Here is a 20,813-nt window from a genome sequence, read left to right as displayed (position 1 = left end):
TCGCAATTACACGTCCAAAGGAAGTTCGCACTCTGCAATTTCGTAGTTATCTATCGACACTGGGGAAGAGACTTTCAAGTAAATTGTCTCTCCTGTACGGGAATATACATAATGAATATACATGTATCAGACACATGGTTGACAGCTTATCGAACTTTGGGTCTGGCCGGGAGTCGTGCATAGATAGCCAAATGATATGGCTACCTTTAGCGATAGGCTGGCGGTACGGGTTCGTGTCTCCGTCCGGCGCATATTTTCATCATCGTCATCGTCATGATGTAGCAGATGGTAGTCGACATTTTCAATTGTGAATACATTTAATGTATCCTGAGAAATGTGTCATTCAGCACATCCCACACGTACAAACCATGCTCCGAGATGATGAACGGTTACAGCCGTTCTGTCTGTGGTAGCAGAAATTGTTTGGCCACCTCCAGGTAAACATTCTCCCTTTACGGTTTTCTCTGAGAATCTTGTATAACTAGGCGTATCAAACAACAGTATTAAGGTTACCACGGGTTCATCCACGTGTGTCATGTAAGTTTTCGGAGCTCCATATCCTGATTGGAGATATGATAGCCACCATATAGCTAACTTCGCTTTCGTCTTATTTTCACTTATTTTAAAAGTGACTAATTTTGCATGTTCCGACATGTATAGCGTTCCAGTTATCTGAAGTGTAATTCAACATAGCGATTTTTATACATTACTACTGTTAGCCTCTGTACAATGCATGTATTGACGGCAAGAAATGAGATTCAGTCATTAAATTGTACTCTTAGTTCTTCATGCCACACCTTTTTATAATGTCATACATAAATGGTTATTTTGTATATGTATTTTGTATAACTGTTTTTGGAACTGCTACACTGTCGCTTATACGACAACGGTAATTCTGTATTCATTTTCTTACCTTGTTATCTGGATTATTAGTTTCAACTTTTATGATTGTGGATCTATGACATTGTAAATGCCGGTGCAGTTTCCAAACTTTCTGTTACTTAACTGAAATAAAATTGTCTCAAGACATGTATTCCTACTATTTTCAGGCATATAAGCCGCCAGTTAATTATATATGCATTTTAGATTGTCGTTTGAGTCTTTCTATTTATATGTATTTACGTAATCTTGTAAATTGTAAGAGATAAGTTAGTCAGTTCACACTGTTTGGCCCCACTAAGGGTACACTATCGCCGACTAACTGTATAATTTCGTTTCTGCATCTACATGGATACTCTACAAATCACATTCAAGTGCCTGGCAGATGGTTCATCGTTCCCCCTTCACAGTTCACTATTATTCCAACCTTGAGTAGGGCGCGGAGAGAGTGAACACCTATATCTTTCCGTACGAGCTCTGATTTCACTTACTTCATCGTGGTGATCACTCCTCCCTATGTACGTCGGTGTGAACAAAATATTTTCGCATTCGGAGGAGAAGTTGGTAATTGGAATTTCTCGAGAAGATTACGTCTCAACGAAAAACGCCTTTCTTTTAATGATTTCCAGCTGACATCTTGTACAATTTCTGTGACACTCTCTCCCATATTTCGCGATATTACAAACGTGCTGCCTTTCTTTGAACTTTATCGATGTATCCCGTCAGTCTTATCTTGCAAGGATCCCACACCTCGCAGCAGCATTCTAACAGAGGTCGGACAATCGTAGTGTAAGCAGTCTCCTTAATACACTCCTGGAAATGGAAAAAAGAACACATTGACACCGGTGTGTCAGACCCACCATACTTGCTCCGGACACTGCGAGAGGGCTGTACAAGCAATGATCACACGCACGGCACAGCGGACACACCAGGAACCGCGGTGTTGGCCGTCGAATGGCGCTAGCTGCGCAGCATTTGTGCACCGCCGTCGTCAGTGTCAGCCAGTTTGCCGTGGAATACGGAGCTCCATCGCAGTCTTTAACACTGGTAGCATGCCGCGACAGCGTGGACGTGAACCGTATGTGCAGTTGACGGACTTTGAGCGAGGGCGTATAGTGGGCATGCGGGAGGCCGGGTGGACGTACCGCCGAATTGCTCAACACGTGGGGCGTGAGGTCTCCACAGTACATCGATGTTGTCGCCAGTGGTCGGCGGAAGGTGCACGTGCCCGTCGACCTGGGACCGGACCGCAGCGACGCACGGATGCACGCCAAGACCGTAGGATCCTACGCAGTGCCGTAGGGGACCGCACCGCCACTTCCCAGCAAATTAGGGACACTGTTGCTCCTGGGGTATCGGCGAGGACCATTCGCAACCGTCTCCATGAAGCTGGGCTACGGTCCCGCACACCGTTAGGCCGTCTTCCGCTCACGCCCCAACATCGTGCAGCCCACCTCCAGTGGTGTCGCGACAGGCGTGAATGGAGGGACGAATGGAGACGTCTTCAGCGATGAGAGTCGCTTCTGCCTTGGTGCCAATGATGGTCGTATTCGTGTTTGGCGCCGTGCAGGTGAGCGCCACAATCAGGACTGCATACGACCGAGGCACACAGGGCCAACACCCGGCATCATGGTGTGGGGAGCGATCTCCTACACTGGTCGTACACCTCTGGTGATCGTCGAGGGGACACTGAATAGTGCACGGTACATCCAAACCGTCATCGAACCCATCGTTCTACCATTCCTAGACCGGCAAGGGAACTTGCTGCTCCAACAGGACAATGCACGTCCGCATGTATCCCGTACCACCCAACTTGCTCTAGAAGGTGTAAGTCAACTACCGTGGCCAGCAAGATCTTCGGATCTGTCCCCCATTGAGCATGTTTGGGACTGGATGAAGCGTCGTCTCACGCGGTCTGCACGTCCAGCACGAACGCTGGTCCAACTGAGGCGCCTGGTGGAAATGGCATGGCAAGCCGTTCCACAGGACTACATCCAGCATCTCTACGATCGTCTCCATGGGAGAATAGCAGCCTGCATTGCTGCGAAAGGTGGATATACACTGTACTAGTGCCGACATTGTGCATGCTCTGTTGCCTGTGTCTATGTGCCTGTGGTTCTGTCAGTGTGATCATGTGATGTATCTGACCCCAGGAATGTGTCAATAAAGTTTCCCCTTCCTGGGAAAATGAATTCACGGTGTTCTTATTTCAATATCCAGGAGTGTAGATCTGTTACATTTTCTAAGCGTCCTGCCAATAAAACGTAGTCTTTGGTTAGCCTTCCCCAGAACAGTAACTACTTGCGGCTTTTAGATTAGACTGATTTATCGTGTAACCGAAGTTTAACGAATTCCTTTTAGCACTCATGTGGATGACCTCACACTTTTCGTTGTTTAGGGTCAACTGCCACTTTTCGCTCCATTCAGACATCTTTTCTAAATCGTTTTGGAGTTTGTTTTGATCTTCCGATGGCTTTATTAATCGATAAACGACAGCGTCATCTGCAAACAATCGAAAACGTCTGCTCAGATTTTATATAGATAATGAACAGCAAACGGCCTATAACACTACCTTTGGGAACGCCAGAAATCATTTCTGTTTTACTCGATGACTTTCCGTCAGTTACTACAAACTGTGCCCTCTCTGGCAGGAAATCACAAACCCAGTCACATGACTCATACTATATTTCGTAAGCACGCAATTTCACTACGAGCCGCTTGTGTGGTACAGTGTCAAAAGCCTTCCGCAAGTCCAGAAATATGGAATCGATCTGAAATCCCTTGTCAATAGAACTCAACACTTCATGCGAATAAAGAGATAGTTCTGTTTCACAGGAACGATGTTTTCTAAACCCAAGTTGACTGTGTGCCAATAGACCGTTTTCTTCGAGGTAATTCATAATGTTCGAACATAGTATATGTTCTAAAATCCTGCAGCATATCGACGTTAACGACGTGGGCCTGTAACTTAGTTGATTATTCCTACTACCTTTCTTGAATACTGGTGTGACCTGTGCAACTTTTCAGTGTTTGGCTACGGATCATTCGTAGAGCAAAAGGTTGTATATGATTGTTATGTATGGAGCTAATGCATCAGCATACTCCGAAAGGAACCTAATTGGTATACAGTTTGGACCAGAAGACTTGGTTTCATTAACTGATCTAAGTTGCTTCAATATTCCGAGGATATTTACCTCTACGTTACTCATGTTCAGAGCCGTTCTCGATTCGAGTTCTGGAATATTTACTTCGTCCTCCTTTGTGAAGGCATTTCAGAAGGTTGTGTTTAGTAACTCTGTTTTAGCAGCACTGTCTTCGATAGTATCTCTATTGCTATCGCGCAGAGAAGGCACTGAATGTTTCTTGCCGCTAACATACTTCACATACGACCAGAGTCTCTTCGGATATTCTGCCAGGTTTGGAGAGAAGGTTTCGTTGTGGAAACTGTTATAGGAATCTCCCATTGAGGTCCGCACTATATTTCGAGCTTATGTAAAAGAGCGCCTAGCTTGGGGTTTTTGCATCTGTTTAAATTTGGCATATTTGTTTCGTTGTTTCTGCAACAGTGTTCTAACCCGTTTGTGTACCAAGGAGGATCAGCTCCGTCGTTTGTTAATTTGTTTGGTAATAATTCTCTCAATTGCTTCCGATACTATTTATTTGAATCCAAGTCACATCTCGTCTACACTTATATTATTAATTTGGAATGAGTGGAGATTGGCTCTTTGGACGGCGTCAAGTAAACTTTTATCTGCTTTTTTGAACAGGTATTTTTTTCACTTATTTTTCGAGGATTTGGGGATTGTAATATTCAATTTCACTATGACAACCCTATGTTCACTAATCCATGAATCGGTTTTGATACTCGTTATTAATTCAGGATTATTTGTTGCTGAGAGGTCAAGTATGTTTACGCAACCGTTTACTACTCGCATGGGCTCATGAACTAACTGGTCGAAATAATTTTCAGAGAATGCGTTTAGCACAATTTCGGATGATATTTTCGTGGTGTTGTTATTGCTGTGGAACGGTCTGTCTGTCTGTAACAGTTATGTATGTAACATAAAACTTAGTTCATCTGTACAACTCAATGTATCTTGGCAGAATGAGATTTTCACTCTGCAGCGGAGTGTGCGCTGATATGAAATTTCCTGGCAGATTAAAACTGTGTGCCGGACCGAGACTCGAACTCGGGACTTTTGCCCTTCGCGGGCAAGTGCTCTACCAACTGAGCTACCCAAGCACGAATCACGCCCCGTCCACACAACACTATTTCTGCCAGCTTCGATGTATCTTACTTGTACCTCACGCATGCTTCTGTCATGCGCTGTGTCTCTGCTGTTGCTTTTATTACATGACTTTGAATCCTGTCTTTCACAGATATTTGATGATGGATTATCCCGAAACCAGTGTTATTGAAGTCATTCATTAGTCAGCTGATAACGTTTCACTCAGTGATCTTGTCAGCGTTTGTACACTATTTCTCCAACCAAATCCTAATGGTGTGTTGCTCCATCTAAAGGCAGGCACCTTTTCAGTTAGTCGTTGTTAGCATACCGCAGAGAACAATGGTTTCCCTACCATTATCGCTGTCTGACTACTGTTTAACTGAGATACTCAAAAGTTGGTTATATTTATATCTTATGCGACGAAAAAGAAAAAGGTAAGCTCTAAACAGTGCTTGAGTAAATGCGAGATCTCGAATACACCTTGTAGCTCCTGGCATGATTCATTCTCGACTACACCTTGTAGCAACCTGACATGATTCATAAATCTAAGTCCTTCACAGGCAGACCACACGCAATGCGGATGTGCAACCTTACTTTGGAAGCCTAACGCTTAGTTACAAAAAGAACACGTAATATAACATTCACGTCGAACAATGGAGCGGCACAAAATATGGAAGTCTCACTAAGAGTGACTCACCTTACTGCCTGTGATGGCATGCAAAGAATTCAAAATATTTATGCTGATGGCTGTTCACCTTTCAGTAAAAATTCCGCTAAAGCCAGGATGTAGGTAATAACTAACTCAAATAAAAATATGAGATCACATTTTAATAGTACAAAAATCGTGCGAACTTCATATATGCTTATGGGAGAAAAATAAACCGAAAATGATTTAGTGAAATTCCTGATTGCCAATAACCAAGGGTAACAACAAAATTACACATGTCCTATTCCACGTATAATGAAAATCGGACCAAAACAAGCCCATACTCTCCGGGAGAGTGGTATTCAACCTTGTTCTTCTGCGCACCCCCAAAGATAATTTTCCATTTGATCCTGTACGCCTAGGCATAGCCCTACAGTTATTCGTAATTCAAATGGCACATAATCATATAATTTATAACGTATGAAATATTAAAAGAAGAGAGATTATGCTCTGAATTGACAAAATAAAAATTTATAAATTATTAAATTTGTGTCAAGTACTGGCAGGAAATTCAAAGAGATTGTGGTCGTTTGTGAAGCATGTTAGCTGCAAGAAATAATCAGTGCCTTCTCTGCGCGATATCAATGGAGATAATATTGAATACAGTGCTGCCCAATGACAGTTATTAAACACAGTCTTCCCAAATAACTTCACACAATAAGACGAAGTAAATGTTCCAGAATTCGAATCAAGAATAGGTATCAACATGTATAACGTAGAAGTAAATACCCTCGGAGTAGTGAAGCAAGTTAAATCACTTAATAAAAGCAAGTCTTTGGTCAAGACTGTATACCAATTAGGTTCCTTTCGGAATATGCTGATGCATTATCTCCATACTTAACAATCATATACAATCGTTCGCTCCATGGAAGATCCGTATCCAAAGACTGGAAAGTTGCACAGGTCACACCAATATTCAACAAAGACAGTAGGAGCAATCCACTAAATTTCAGGCCCAATATCGTTAACGTAGATATACAGCAGGATTTTAGAAGATATATTGTGTTTGAACATTATGAATTACCTCGAAGAAAACGGTCTATTGACACACAGTCAAAATAGGTTTATAAAACATAGTTCTTGTGAAGCACAACTAACTCTTTATTCGCATGAAGTGTTGGGTGCTACTGACAAGGGATTTCAGATCGATTCCGTATTTCTGGATTTGCGGAAGGCTTTTGACACTGTAACACACAAGCGGTTTGCAGTGATTCAAAAGTCTCTAAGCACTGTGGGACTTTACATCTGAGGTCATCAGTCCCCTTGACTTAGAAATACTTAAACCTAACTAACCTAAGGACATCATATACTTCCAACCCAAGGGAGGATCCGAACCTGCGACCGTAGCAGCTTCGTGGTTCCGGACTGAAGCGCCTAGAACCGCTAGGCCACAACGGCCGGAGCTTGAAGTGAAATTGAGTGCTTATGGAATATCGCCTCAGTTATGTGACTGGATTTGTGATTTCCTGTCACAGAGGTCACCACAGTTCATTATAATTGATGGAATGTCACCGAGTAAAACAAAAGTTCTACATGGTAGTGTTATATGCCCTTTGCTGTTCCTTACCTACATAAACGATTTATGAGACAATTTGGGCAGCCGTCTTAGGTTGTTTGCAGATGACACTGTCGTTTATTGACTAATAAAGTCATTAGAAAATCAAAATAAATTGCAAAGCGAATTAAAAAAAAAGAATGGTGTGTAAATTGGCAGTTGGACCTATATAACTAAAAGTGTGAGGTCATAAACATGAGTGTTAACAGGAATTCGTTAAGCTAGGTTTACACGTAAATCAGTCTAATCTACAGGTCGCAAATTCAACTAAATACCTAGGAATTGCAATTACGAACAACTGAAATTGGAAGGAACACATGGAAAATGTTGTGGGGGAAGGCTAACCAAAGAGTGCGTTTTATTGGCAGGACACTTAGAAAATGTAACAAGTCTACTAAGGCGACTGCCTAGACTGCGCTTATCCGGCCTCTTTTAGAATACTGCTGCTCGGAGTACATCAAAAAAGTTGAAAGAAGTGCAGGACGCTTTGTATTATCGCGAAATATGGGAGAGAGTGTCACTGAAACGAAACAGGATTTCGGCTGGACATCATTAAAAGAAAAGCGTTTTAAGTTGCGATGGAATCTTCTCACAAAATTCCAATCACCAACATTCTCGTCCAAATGCGAAAATATTATGTTGACACCGACCTGCACAGAGAGAAACGGTCACCACTATAAAGTAAGGGAAATCAGAGCAAATACGGAAAGATACAGGTGTTAGTTTTTTCTGCGCAATAATTGAGAATTGTAAAGGTGGTTCGATGTACCCTCTGCCAAGCACTTAAAAGTGGTTTGCAGAGTATCCATGTAGATATAGATGCAAAACTACTACAAAAGGAGGAATTACGCTATAAGTGTAAAAAAAATAAAGTAACTACGCTACACATAGCACACGCACATGCACACACAGAAAGTTATGTGAATTACTGTACGTTTGTGAACCGTTAATGAGATGGCTGAGCTTGTTTTCTGGACACCAGCATCTCTGTCCATAGCTGAATCTACGTTAGTGCGAGTACCAGTGGGATTCTGGATTTTAAAAAAAATTGTTTCGTTTTTATTGCCGCCAGTGCACGAAAACTCTTCCCACACAAGTAACTATAGGAGAAAAAAGAAGGTGTGTAATGGCAGTACCACTACGTTCAGTGATCTCTTTGCGTGAAATACACCAGAAATCACAAACTGACATGTTTTCGAATTTCATTTTCAGTGAACTGTCAAAGGGCATTTCCAAAAGACTTTGTTTTCATCTTACAGGAAAATCAGAGGAACTGATGAAGGTGGTGCAAAACGGATTTGTAATCCATTCTTGTGTGTTCGAACCTTTCTCAGCTTCTTGAAAGTATTTTAAAAACTGAGTTTTTGTACGTAGAGTATTTCCAAAAGTGAATCAGCAACACTAATTTCATCTTGCCCACTACGTTCCAACACAGCTGGACAAACTGCAATACTCCGTTTATTAAAGCACTACGTTCCAACACAGCTGGACAAACTGCAATACTCCGTTTATTAAAGCAACTAATCCAAAATAAAATTATCTGATAAAACTCCTTTACTTTCTCATAAGCTTCAAAATTATTTGTGTAACACCTTGTAGCTGAAGACCAAACTCGTTAAATCTGTTGAATACATCTGACAAATAAGCTAATAAGCAAACCCACCCTTCATCTTCAGAAAACTCAACGAGATCGGATTTCAGTTATGTAAGGTAGCATTTTTCCTTATTTCTCAGTTCAAAAAGACGTGTCAGTAAACGACCTTGTGGTAACCAGAGCCCCTAGGACTGCTGAAACAATTGATTATGTGTATCTCCCGTTTCATTATACATCTTTTTTAAAAGTCGGGAGGCCAGTGCATGCGATTTTGTGAAACTGACTAATTTTAGAGCAGCATTCAATATTTCGTGTAAATCTGGAGTTCCTCTTTCGCCTCCAAATTTTTTATGTGGATAATGAAAGGTTGCCAAATTGTTTTGGAATTAATTTCTCGAATAGGAGCAGTAAGACCAATATTTCACTAGTCAGTGAACCAGCTTGATATGTCGACAAACAGACACATCAGTCCCACGACAAGTTAATGTTAATCCCTATGAAATTATGGAGAATTTTAAAAATATCTCTTCGATTGTATGCTCTAGCAAATGTTAACATCCTACGTTTTTATCAGCAGTAGCACATTTTTAGCGTCAAACACATCCACCAATTCACAAATTTCAGTCGCAAATCTTTTGTCCATTTTACGTTTCCTGTTTGCTCAACAATATATTGTGGCATATTATGAATTTTGCGTCATACACTCGTTTCCAAATTCGGAACTGTTTCCATTACTTCAGCAGTATTTTAGTGTAACATTTTGTCTCCTATAATCCAAGAATCAGAAATAATAAGACAATCACTTTCCAAGAATCAGGAATAGTTAGACAATCACCTGCGGTACAAGCTGATCTATTTTTGCAACTAGCAACGGTAGCTCATACGATGTCTCCAGCGACACCTCTGTTGATTTTTGTGAAATCGTGCATTACGTTTCTGCTTTTATTTAAATATTCTGATTTGCGCCTGAACAATTCAAGTGATTTGTCTTTCCAACGCCATGATTGGTTACCAAATATCTGTGAAGTAGGAGTGATTTCATAGAATTATTCGACAGAAAACGTTTGTAAATAATGCAGAGGCGGATCACATATGTTTGATATGAACATATATTTAGAGTAAACTTGACTGTAATATTTTTATTACTTTTGTTTCTCATTTCGCTTATTTTCCGACTTGCTCACAGATGGTTCTACTTCGACACTATTTTCACCGAGGCCCTGTGGCGGATCATGCGTTGCCGCACGTTTCACTAACGGCGTTTCAACACTATCGCCACTATCACTTGTTTAACTTTTTTTTACGTTTTCCTGTTGTACAACAAATATTTAAATATGTAGACCACAATAATAAAAAAAAATTCGACGGCCATAAACTGAAAATCAGTTGACGAATGTAAAGAATGAGATATGAGACATTGAGTAAAGAAAATGATCTATGCATAACACTTACGAAATTATACTAGGTACTGAAAGACTACAGCTCCGTCGGTAACACGTATTCACAAATATTTGGAGACTTTGTTATTGTTTCCGGCGTTTGAAACAAACAACGCAAATGATTGGCGATCGCAGCTGTGAGATATCATCGTTCAGTACACTGGTAGAATAAACGAAATTCATTCTTGGGTAGAGGGAAATTCAGATCCCTTTGGCTGAAATATGTTTCCTTAATTGTGATCATTCAAGAAAAATACTGGCTATATGCGTATTTTGAATTTTACTTTTTTTCGTTATTTGTGACCATTCAGGTAATACTGTATATTACACTCACTGTAGTCATACTTTAACTTTTACGTAACCCAAGGAAGTTTTCACTTACCACTGAGGCTACTCTTACCTCAGGGTGGATATCGCTGCTCGAGAGTACTCGTAGCCATATTAAAAACACTGAGAAGAAAACTATTGCCACACATTAGTCTCACGGATGAACAACTGAAATGCCGATATTCTTCCGCGTGCGGGGAACTTCATCTATCTCTTTGAATAACGAATCTGTCTGGATACGACTGAAACCACATCTATAGCTCTGAAAGCGTTGAAAACAAAATATAGCAGGATGACATGGAAATACTTGTAGTTTACTGCATTGGAATGGCCATCGGCATGTAAACTCAAATCTGTACATTGTGTATTGAACCGGGGAGGTAGAAACTATGGAGAGGCTTCGTCCCGCCGTATTTCTCAGTGGTTCACAACCCAACAACATGCCACAGCAGTCCACCCACCCCACCGCCGCTCCATACCGGCTTGGTTGAGTAATTATGGTGTACGCGTACTTGTGACAGTGTTTGAGCAGAAATCGCCGTCATTGTGTAACTGAAGCCGAATAAGGGGAATCAGCCCACATTTTCCGAGGCACATGGAAAACCACCTAAAAACCATACACAAGCTGGCCGGCACACCGGACCACGACACTAAGCCGCCGGGCGAATTCGTGCCGGGACCGGAATGCCTTCCCACACGGGGAGCAGCGCGTTAGACCATGCGGCTACTCGGGGGGGGGGGGGGGGGGCTCAAAATCAGTACATACTATCCACATGGCAGACCCGAAAAGCATCAAGATCCATTTCGACCACTTACAGGAAACGGAGCAGAAAAGAGAACAATGAACGCAGAAAGCGGAATGCGGTCATCACGGCACGCTTCGACTGCGCTCTTCTACATGGGCACCTGATTGGTCAGGCAGCGATAGTTCCAAAGTATCGATATACCTTCACTTTATCAGCGAAGGACTGTAGTGTTCTTAACAGTCGAGGACCCAGTTACAGAATATTTTTACTGTACTTTGACGATTCACAATCATAGTGGAAAGATAACTTGAAAGGCGCCTGTTAACGAATATGTACTGTGTGTTTTGCAATTATAGACTATGTCTGCTCTGACCGTGAGTCCTCGAGATCGTCAAGTGTGTCACTTCGTGATATGACAGGTGCAGTTTAAGGTTCTACAAAACAATCAAAGATATACATATTTTGGTAGTAATAGTTATGTTGTTTCTCAAAATGTCCACCAATTATCTAAATATTAATCTGTAACGATTCTGCATTTATGAAAATTGATTCTTAAAACATTTTCCGTACGTTGCTGCTGATACCTCAAAAAGATGGTCTTGAAGGAATTTGGCAGCTACCTAAGGCAATGAAAAACACGGCCCGTGCACTGTTGTTTGACAGATGGATAGAAAAGGTAGGAAAGTGGTTACGATAGACATTGATTCATAAGAAACGTTTGATGTGTGGTGTGACAAGTGTCATGATGGACAATAGTGCTACGTTATGGGTTGGTTTTTGTTATTTCCCCAATGACTTGTGGCAAACTAATAGTTATATGCCATTTAAAAGTACAGCGAGACAATTAATAGCGTAATATTATTGGTGTTAAACGTCCATCTACAAAACTGAAGCAGGGAGTACTACGACATAGTAAAATACTAGGTCATACGAACTACTGCTTATTTATTGAAAATTACACGCTTTAGGTTTCCTTCATTGAATCGCATGCAATCCTGACTACTAAGTAATACTTCATACGTAACATTTGCAAGTGTAAGATTCGGTATCAATTTAATTTTATATCTTATGGTTGCTTTCACATGATCTAAGTTGTTTGGTTTACTTTCATAGAAAATTATCTAAATATTAATCTGTAACGATTGCCATTAACTGTTACAACAACACCATATTCACCTTAAAAAAATTATGATCAGTTGTACGTCATCTTGGTAAAGCCTAACATTTTTCTGCTTTTGTAGTATGTCAAGGGCGTCCATGAATCTCACATGGGTTTTATCCGTTCAAAATCTCACATTGTGTTTATTCAAGCAACCGGATAAACGGAAGTGCGGTTCATCATTCATTATGAGCTTATCTCCAAAATGCTGATTGACTAAGTTAAATCCAATCATAATGCTCGTAGCAGCAAGCGACTTTGGTTTCATTTAACTACGCTAGATTTCGTGGCCTTTCATTAATGATAAAATTTATGTAGTTAGGACGTCTCATATTGCTCTTAAGACTTTGTTAGTGTTCGCGGTTGCGATGCCTCTGCTGCGTTACTTCATCATGATTCCAATGGTGTCCCTGGATGACTGAATATAGTCGAAGAGTCGTATTCACGTAAAAAAGTGTATTCTCCCACGGAGGATTTTCTGGTTAAATATCTTCTGGCTGTTGTTGGTGGACCATCGTTGTTGGATAAATATTGAACAGAGGTAATGAAAGAGAATGGAATCAAAAATATTATTATTGATGTGCGCCCTCGCTTGTTTCCTGGGTAGCAATGTACGTTCCTCTCTCACCGGTGCTGGATGTGTACCTTCATGATAACGTGTAGCCACAAAGAAGGACTCCTGGAACCGTTACGTATGTCGAGATTCTGCTAATTATTCCATATTATGACTGCTTCACGGACTTCTCTTCTGTAAATATTACTTTCTCCGGCTAGCAACTGTAGATTTTTAACATACATAACCAGGTCACATTCTTCTTAGTTCTCCACTTCCCCTGATTTTACCTTTAGTCTTAAATGTGTGTGACGTTCGTGCTCTTTAACTATTTCGGTTACTGCTCTACCAGTTTCACCAATACATATTTTACCGCAATCACACGTCACTTCATATACTTTCGGAGTGTGGAGAAGGTCAGGTCTCAAATTCTGACGTACATTAAGTTCGAAAGGAAATAAGTTCAGACGTGCTCTAAAGGATATTGCGCACTGTTTCTCTGTTGATACCAATTGTTTGTGACAGCCTTCTTACACATTTATTGGGGTAGTTTCTGATTGGCGTTCTCACCCTTACAGTGATTTCTTCGTTGCCTACCATATCTTCATTTCCTTCCTGTATATATAGCGTCAATAACACTGCCATTTGCTTTATGGGGTTCAACATATCGAAGAATTATCATTCGAAAAGGATTTGGAGGTAGCGTGAAATTCGAGCATTGGTAATTCTAGCAAAATAAAATTCCACTATGGCTGTTCACTGATATGTACTCCACATTCGCACGTTACACCAATAAATTCCGCAATCGTTGCTCTTTGTCTTTGAAAAGAAACAGAAGAATAATTAGAACAAAAATACTTACAATGTAAATATGATAACTAGTTACTTCTTACCATGTAGTAACGCTTTGCTCCTCTTAAGCAACCGTAGTGACACATCCAGTGTAACAAAGGGAACAACGGATCATTTTGTAGCAAGTGCTTCCTATGAACCACTTAAGTTCGTTTCGACTTATCTTGGAACATCATAACAGTTGACTACTGCTTCGTTTACCAATTGTAAGAAATTTGGCAAGATATCTGTGTGGGACGAAAAGTGGCAGTTATTCTAAATAATAAAAAGTGTGAAGACATCCACATGAATACTAAAAGGAATCCGCTAAGTTTCGGACACACAATAAATCACACAAGCCTAAAGGCTGTAAATTCAACTGAATAATTTAAACTGGAATGATCACATAGATAATGTTGTGAGGCACGCAAACCCAAGATTGTTATTTATTAATAAAACACTTAGAAAATGCAACAAATCTGTTAAAGAAACTGCTTACACTAGTTTGCCATCTTCTAGGGCATTGTTGTGCGGTGTGGGATCCGCATGTAGGGTGTCAGGCAAATCCAACACCTTCCATGAAAACCCTGACATGATAAGCAAATCCAGTAGTATGTCATGTAGCTCCGAATAAATCGTGACATTAAATTAACCAAAGTAATACGAGTAACGAGTGAGCAAATGGAATACCACAGACTAACACAAGAATGCCTAAATGCATGTCGTACCTTCCTACCGTGAGGCCGATGCAGTTTCGAGGGGAGAAACGAGAAGCCGAGAGCAGAACTGTGTTAAGCTAGAAGGCCCTATGATAAGGGACGGACTGGACACCCACGTCGCCAGCTAACCACTAGGGCTCACCACCCGCACGTTTTAGTGTGAGACTTTTTCGCGTGTCTGTTACATTAGGACCACTCCCCAGACCATGTTAAAAGACAAAGCCCTCCAGAAGAACAGTATAGATCTTACGATAACGCTAAAAGGACCACACCAGCTGCAGGTTTTAGCGTGAGACTTTTTCGCGTCACTGTTACGTTGCAAACTTTTTTAAAAAAAAAGCCCCACCACGAAAGGTATAACGTTTCTCATTGGATAGACAGAATTTTTGTAGGCGGAGCTTAAGGTTAACATTGAGACCCTGATTGGTCAGATGAAAACACTGCCAGATAGTTTTTTTTTAACCAACTTCGGTAAATTGTAGTAAGGAGAAGTTAGGGAAGAGTTAGTTCCGAGACGGCGAGCTGGATGGCTGCTGCGCCTGTCGCTGTCGCCCTTACGCTGCCTGAACACCGATAAGGTAGTGAACGCACGCGATGCCGCATTTTTGAGCGCGTAAGGCTTCACTCAGAACTGCAGAAGTCTCATCTGTTACACCCCCTTTTTGCGTAATTAAAACTCATGGTGTTCACATTTGCCACTTGAAGTAAAGATCTGCGACGCGACGATTTTTCTGTTTTACAGTTATTGAGAAGCCACATCAGCCACTGTAATTTACGACAAGTTAGATAAGTAATTAAAGATAATTGAGGGTCACTGTAGACCATTTTGATAGTTTTCTCTTTTGTGAAACTTAATTTAAACCTAGATTATAGATGTGATATGGCATAGGCCATCCTTTGATCCATTGTAGAACTTGGAAAACCACTCAGGGAATATTCGTTCACATTTTTGTTGAACGCAGTTGGTTTTTACCATCCTGTATTGAAACATTTCCTTTTATCAATAGTGTAATTTATAAACAATGTTTTGTGAGTAGAATAAAATTTCCAATGGTAAACTTAACTGCTTTTTCGACGTTATTTTACCAGCTAACTAAAAATAGGAAAGCCTTGAACCCCTTCAACTAAATTTAGTTAGTATTAAGATTCTTTTACAGGGAGTGCAGTGGAGCTTACGCTGAGATCATTAAGTATTTGGTTATATCATCGGTAGTCTCACTGAACTCTTCTGAATTCTACATATCATGTGTGGTCTGGCGTCTCTTACCAGCAACAGGTCCCAGGTTTCAACTAGTCACTTCCCTAAAAAACACGCTCAGAGCGTCGTTGCGCGAAACTGGTAGGGAGACACGATATAGAACAAACAGACACCAGCATGACTGTTTAGACGCATCAGATAGAACTGACGTAGGACATCGAAAGAGTTCGATTAAGGGTAGCTCGTTTCGTGTTATCGCGAAATGATGGAGAGAGTGCCACACAAATGATATGCGATTTTGGGTGGCAATCATTAAAAGAAAGGCTTTTAGGTTGAGGCAGTATCTTCTCATGAAATTTCAATAACGAAAGTTCTCCTCAGATTGTGAAAATGTTTTGTTGGCGCCCACGTACATAGGAAGAAATGATCAGTATAATAAAATAAGGGAAATCAGAGCTCGCGAGGACAGATTTAAGCGTTGGTTTTTTCAGCGCTCTGTTAGAGAGTGGAACAGTAGAGAAGGAGCCTGAAGATGGGTCGATTAACCTTCTGCCATACATGTACGTGTCAGGTGCAGAGTAGTGTCAGTTGCAGATGTAGATGTAGATCCTGTTCGACATCCGACGATAATATGTATGTGAGTTAGCAAGCACGAGAGATAGAACAGCAGGAACCTACTACTAAAGTTTGTAGAAACGCCCTCTATATTGAGCTATTCAGACCTCATACTGTTTTTAACTGTTATTTATTATAACAGTAGCTCATAAACTGGCTGATAGTTTGTTTGGGACCGATGACCTAGCAGTTAGGTCGCCCACCCTCTCCACCCTTTTAAACCAACCTACCAATGGTTTGTTTACAGTGAGCGTACAAAGAAAGAATGTAGAAAATAAACAGGAAATGTTACGTGGAAGTTTCGTTGGATTTTTGTATGATTTTTGTAAAAGCGAAACCCACCAACAACTCGTGGACTCGTTCAACATCTGATAATCAGTCACTTTCAGAAAGACTGCTTAAAAAAAACATCAAATCATCGTGATTGTGTAGGACCTATATGTGACCTATCGTGAGCCAGAGGCATCCTTAACACTTAAAGAAGACTGCAGTACACCGGATTCTTCAGGAACATTTAACTGTGAAAAGTATCTCTTCCCGATAAAATGTGCAATATTTGAACGATGGTCCAAAGCCGGCCGGAGTGGCCTAGCGGTTCTAGGTGCTACAGTCTGGAGCCGCGCGACCACTACGGTCTCAGATTCGAATCCTGCCTCGGGCATGGATGTGTGTGATGTCCTTATGTTAGTTAGGTTTAAGTAGTTCTAAGTTCTAGGGGACTGATGATCTCAGAAGTTAAGTCCCATAGTGCTCAGAGTCATTTGAACCATTTGATTTTGATAGTCAAAAACATGTAAATTCTAAGGAAATGCGTTGTTACTTTAATTGCGGAAATGCAAGAGTCTGGTACCACATCTTTACAGATGACGAAACTTCGCTATATTTGTCCAATCGGTAAATATTTGTCCAATCGGTAAATTAAGCAGTAGCAAATTGTTACTATGTTCCAAGATAAGCTAAAACGAATTAAAGCGGTTAGTTCCAAGTTCTTGCTAGAAAATGATCCGTCGTTCCTTTTGTTATACTGGATGTGTCACGACGGTTTCTTAAGAGGAACGAAGAGTTCTTACGCCATAGCAAATAAGTAATAACCATATGAAATTGTAAGTTTTGTGGTTCCAATTATTTTTCGGTTTCTTTTCGGGTGAAGGTAATACCAACTTTCGCCATTAATACCTCCAGTTATGTTTTCCAGTATACACTGTCACAAAAAACAAGTGAAGCCCTCAGAAGGAGAGGAGGAAAAGCAATGGATCTCCATGGGTTGAGAGTGTGTGTGATAATATTTCAGTGATTACGAAAGTAGCTCAAATTGAAAAGAATTTGGCAGTATAATCTTACTTATCAGTATGAAGCTAAACTCCCTCTGCTCTCGATGTATGCACCGATTCGGTTGGAAGGATTTTCCGTTGTATCCTCTTTTGGCCTACATCGTTTGTGACTGGCCCTTGATAGTCTCGATACTGCCACTGGGACAGGGTAGATGTCCGAGCTCGTGCCATACGCATTCTACCGAGGAGAGATCATGGGAGTTTCCTGAGCACGGAAATACCTGTGTCACGCAGACATTTCAGAAGGATTTGCGCCGTGCCTGGGCGAACATTGTTCTGTTGAAGAACGGCACCATAATACTGTCACGTGAAAGGACGTAGGATGTCTGTGACGTATTTTTGTACCATCAGATTTCAGTAAACTAGACGTGTCCTGGAGTCATACCCGATGGCTCCACACACCAGGAGTAACATTACTGTGCCTTCCCAAAGAATCAGATCGTTCAGATAGTTTTGAACATAGCGCCACTGTAGTGTCAATATCTTTATGTATTTCTGATGCGTTCTGTATGCACATAAGAGATGAAAATGACTGACGAGGTAAAACTTCTGCTGACAGGGCAGAATTTTTGCTGACCTGTGCATGTTTCTGTTGACAAAGTATTCCACCCCTCCATCTAGGCAGCCCACACATGTGATGTCATGTGTCCGCCCCTGCACATAGGCGAAGTCAACGTCAAAGTCCAAATTTGTCCAAGAAAATAGGTAGCTCTCCTAAGTTTATTAACTCATTGTGCAATATATGTTGTCTAAGATAAACAGCTTTACTCTCCATCTTCATCAAGGAACTCTTCTCACTGTAACTTTATACCGACCGATAATAACAGACATTTTTGACAGGCAGTTGAGAGACCCTTTGGATGCCACTAGTTCGAAATATTTGTTCTCACAAAATTCTTAGACACAAACATTTATCTTCGTACTTAATGATCTAAAGACGAAAATAAATTAGTTGAATGTAGAATATTACACAAGTATCTATCAAGACCCAGCGTACCAGCCAGTTAACGTGAGTCTTCTTGCAGTACCGAGCGAGATGGTGCAGTGGTTGGCACACGGGACACGCATTCGGGAGGAAAGAGGATCAAATACCTATTTGAATAAAGACAAGTACATTTTTCATGATTTCCCTATACCGTTCAACGAATATTCCGGGATGGCTCCTTTAATAGGATAGGACAAATTTCCTTTCTCATTCTCCTCCAGTAAGAGCCTTGTCCTCCGGCTGTAACGACCCAGTCGCCAGCAGGGCCTGTAGCCATAATCTTCCTTTCTCCTCTCCATCTGCTCATTTACTACATCGTTCTCATGCTCACTGCGTGATTCCAGTCGGTCCTTTCAGAATCATTGCCTTTACTGTCGTCCAGGAGTGTGCCCTGTAAATACTGCTTTCCTACTTCACTTCCTAGGAGATGTCTATTTTCCACTGGAATAGAAACAACCCCTCAGTGAGAACATCTAAGGGCATTTCACTTAAGTCAACAAGGAGGTAGCACCAAAGGCAAACATAAAACCCTTCCTCGGCTCTAAAGCCGTGCAGGAAATTGGGCGATTAGCTGTGAGCACGAGACGTCGTCCGCAGGAATCACCCAGCAATATTAAACCGCTTTCGGAGCAGAATCTCCTCTCGGTCGATCCACCCTTGCGTGCTAGAAAGGAGCTTCCGTCACAGCCAAATGTGGGAGACTGAGGAGGTGGGGAGGCTGTGGCCCACCGCAGAGAATATCCGGCACTACTGGAGAGGCGACTAAAACTCTCGATCGCTCTGTGCAAGCAGAGTTCATAGGGAGACGATTAAATAATCAAGCACTGCATCCGTTACCACTTTTCGTGCACGGCAAGACGAATTTCAGGTATTTATTCTTATTTTTGAGAAGTGTGGGAATTTACGTAATTACTGGACCGTCCGCATGTTCATTGTTCTGCCTCACCCTATGTTGTGGCGAAACACAAACAAACACTGTGACTGAAATGTTGTGCATATATGAATTTCTACCTAATGAAAGACGATCAACACCTTGAGAACGTTACAAGAAAACTCAAGAGAAAGAGAGGCAAACAATCACTCAAACAGACAGATATCGTATCTAGTATGATTGAAGTTTCTCACATCGAGAAAATGGAAGGAGCGATTTCTGTTCAACTTGAAAAAACTTTTTATAAACCAGATCTTATTAATTAACATTATTATTGACGACCGGTTCCGGCAGTTGAAACAGTCATCTTCTGATCTGTAGCATAATTCGTCGAAAAAGTTTTATATGTATAAGGTTTAACTTTCCAGAGACTTATGTGTAATGTCGTGTATGTTCTACAGCATAATGACGACACCGAAAGAGTGATAAACTCAAAATGGAATGCGATTTATAACCAAATTTTTTTGAAGATGTATTCTGTCTAACGGCATAGAACGCATTACGTTACAGATCAGAAGATAACAGTTTCAACTGCCGAAACCGGTCGTAAGCAATAGATATTAATGCAATCTTGGCTACAAAAAGTTTTTTTCTATCCACTACTTATTTGCATACAGAAAGTAGCCGTGACGAGTGCAATATATTATTATTTAAATCATTGTCTACGTAGTAGAAACTTTCCCAATAACTTTGCTTAAGATCTATGGAATTACGTTGGTTACTTAGTGTTAAGAATGCAGCTTCCGTATGTAAACAAGTAAATCTATATTAATTTTGTGAACAGAAGAATAACGTAAAAAAGCAGTTATGGAGGAAAATCAATAAAAAATTAAAGTGAAGTTATCATCGGAGAAACACCGATTCCTATTTCCTTGAAATTATTCTCTCTGTGGTTCAAAAAATATCGAAAAATCTAGATTTTCTAATGTTTTTTATGCTTCAAATTTTAATTGTAAATCATCAGATTTCATGTGATCACATGAGACAGAGCTACATAATCACAGACGACTCATTGC

Source organism: Schistocerca gregaria, chromosome 6, assembly GCF_023897955.1.
Source record: "Schistocerca gregaria isolate iqSchGreg1 chromosome 6, iqSchGreg1.2, whole genome shotgun sequence".
Classification (NCBI taxonomy): Eukaryota; Metazoa; Arthropoda; class Insecta; order Orthoptera; family Acrididae; genus Schistocerca; species Schistocerca gregaria.
The sequence above is the reverse complement of the archived record's forward strand: the minus strand, read 5'-3'. Positions refer to the sequence as shown.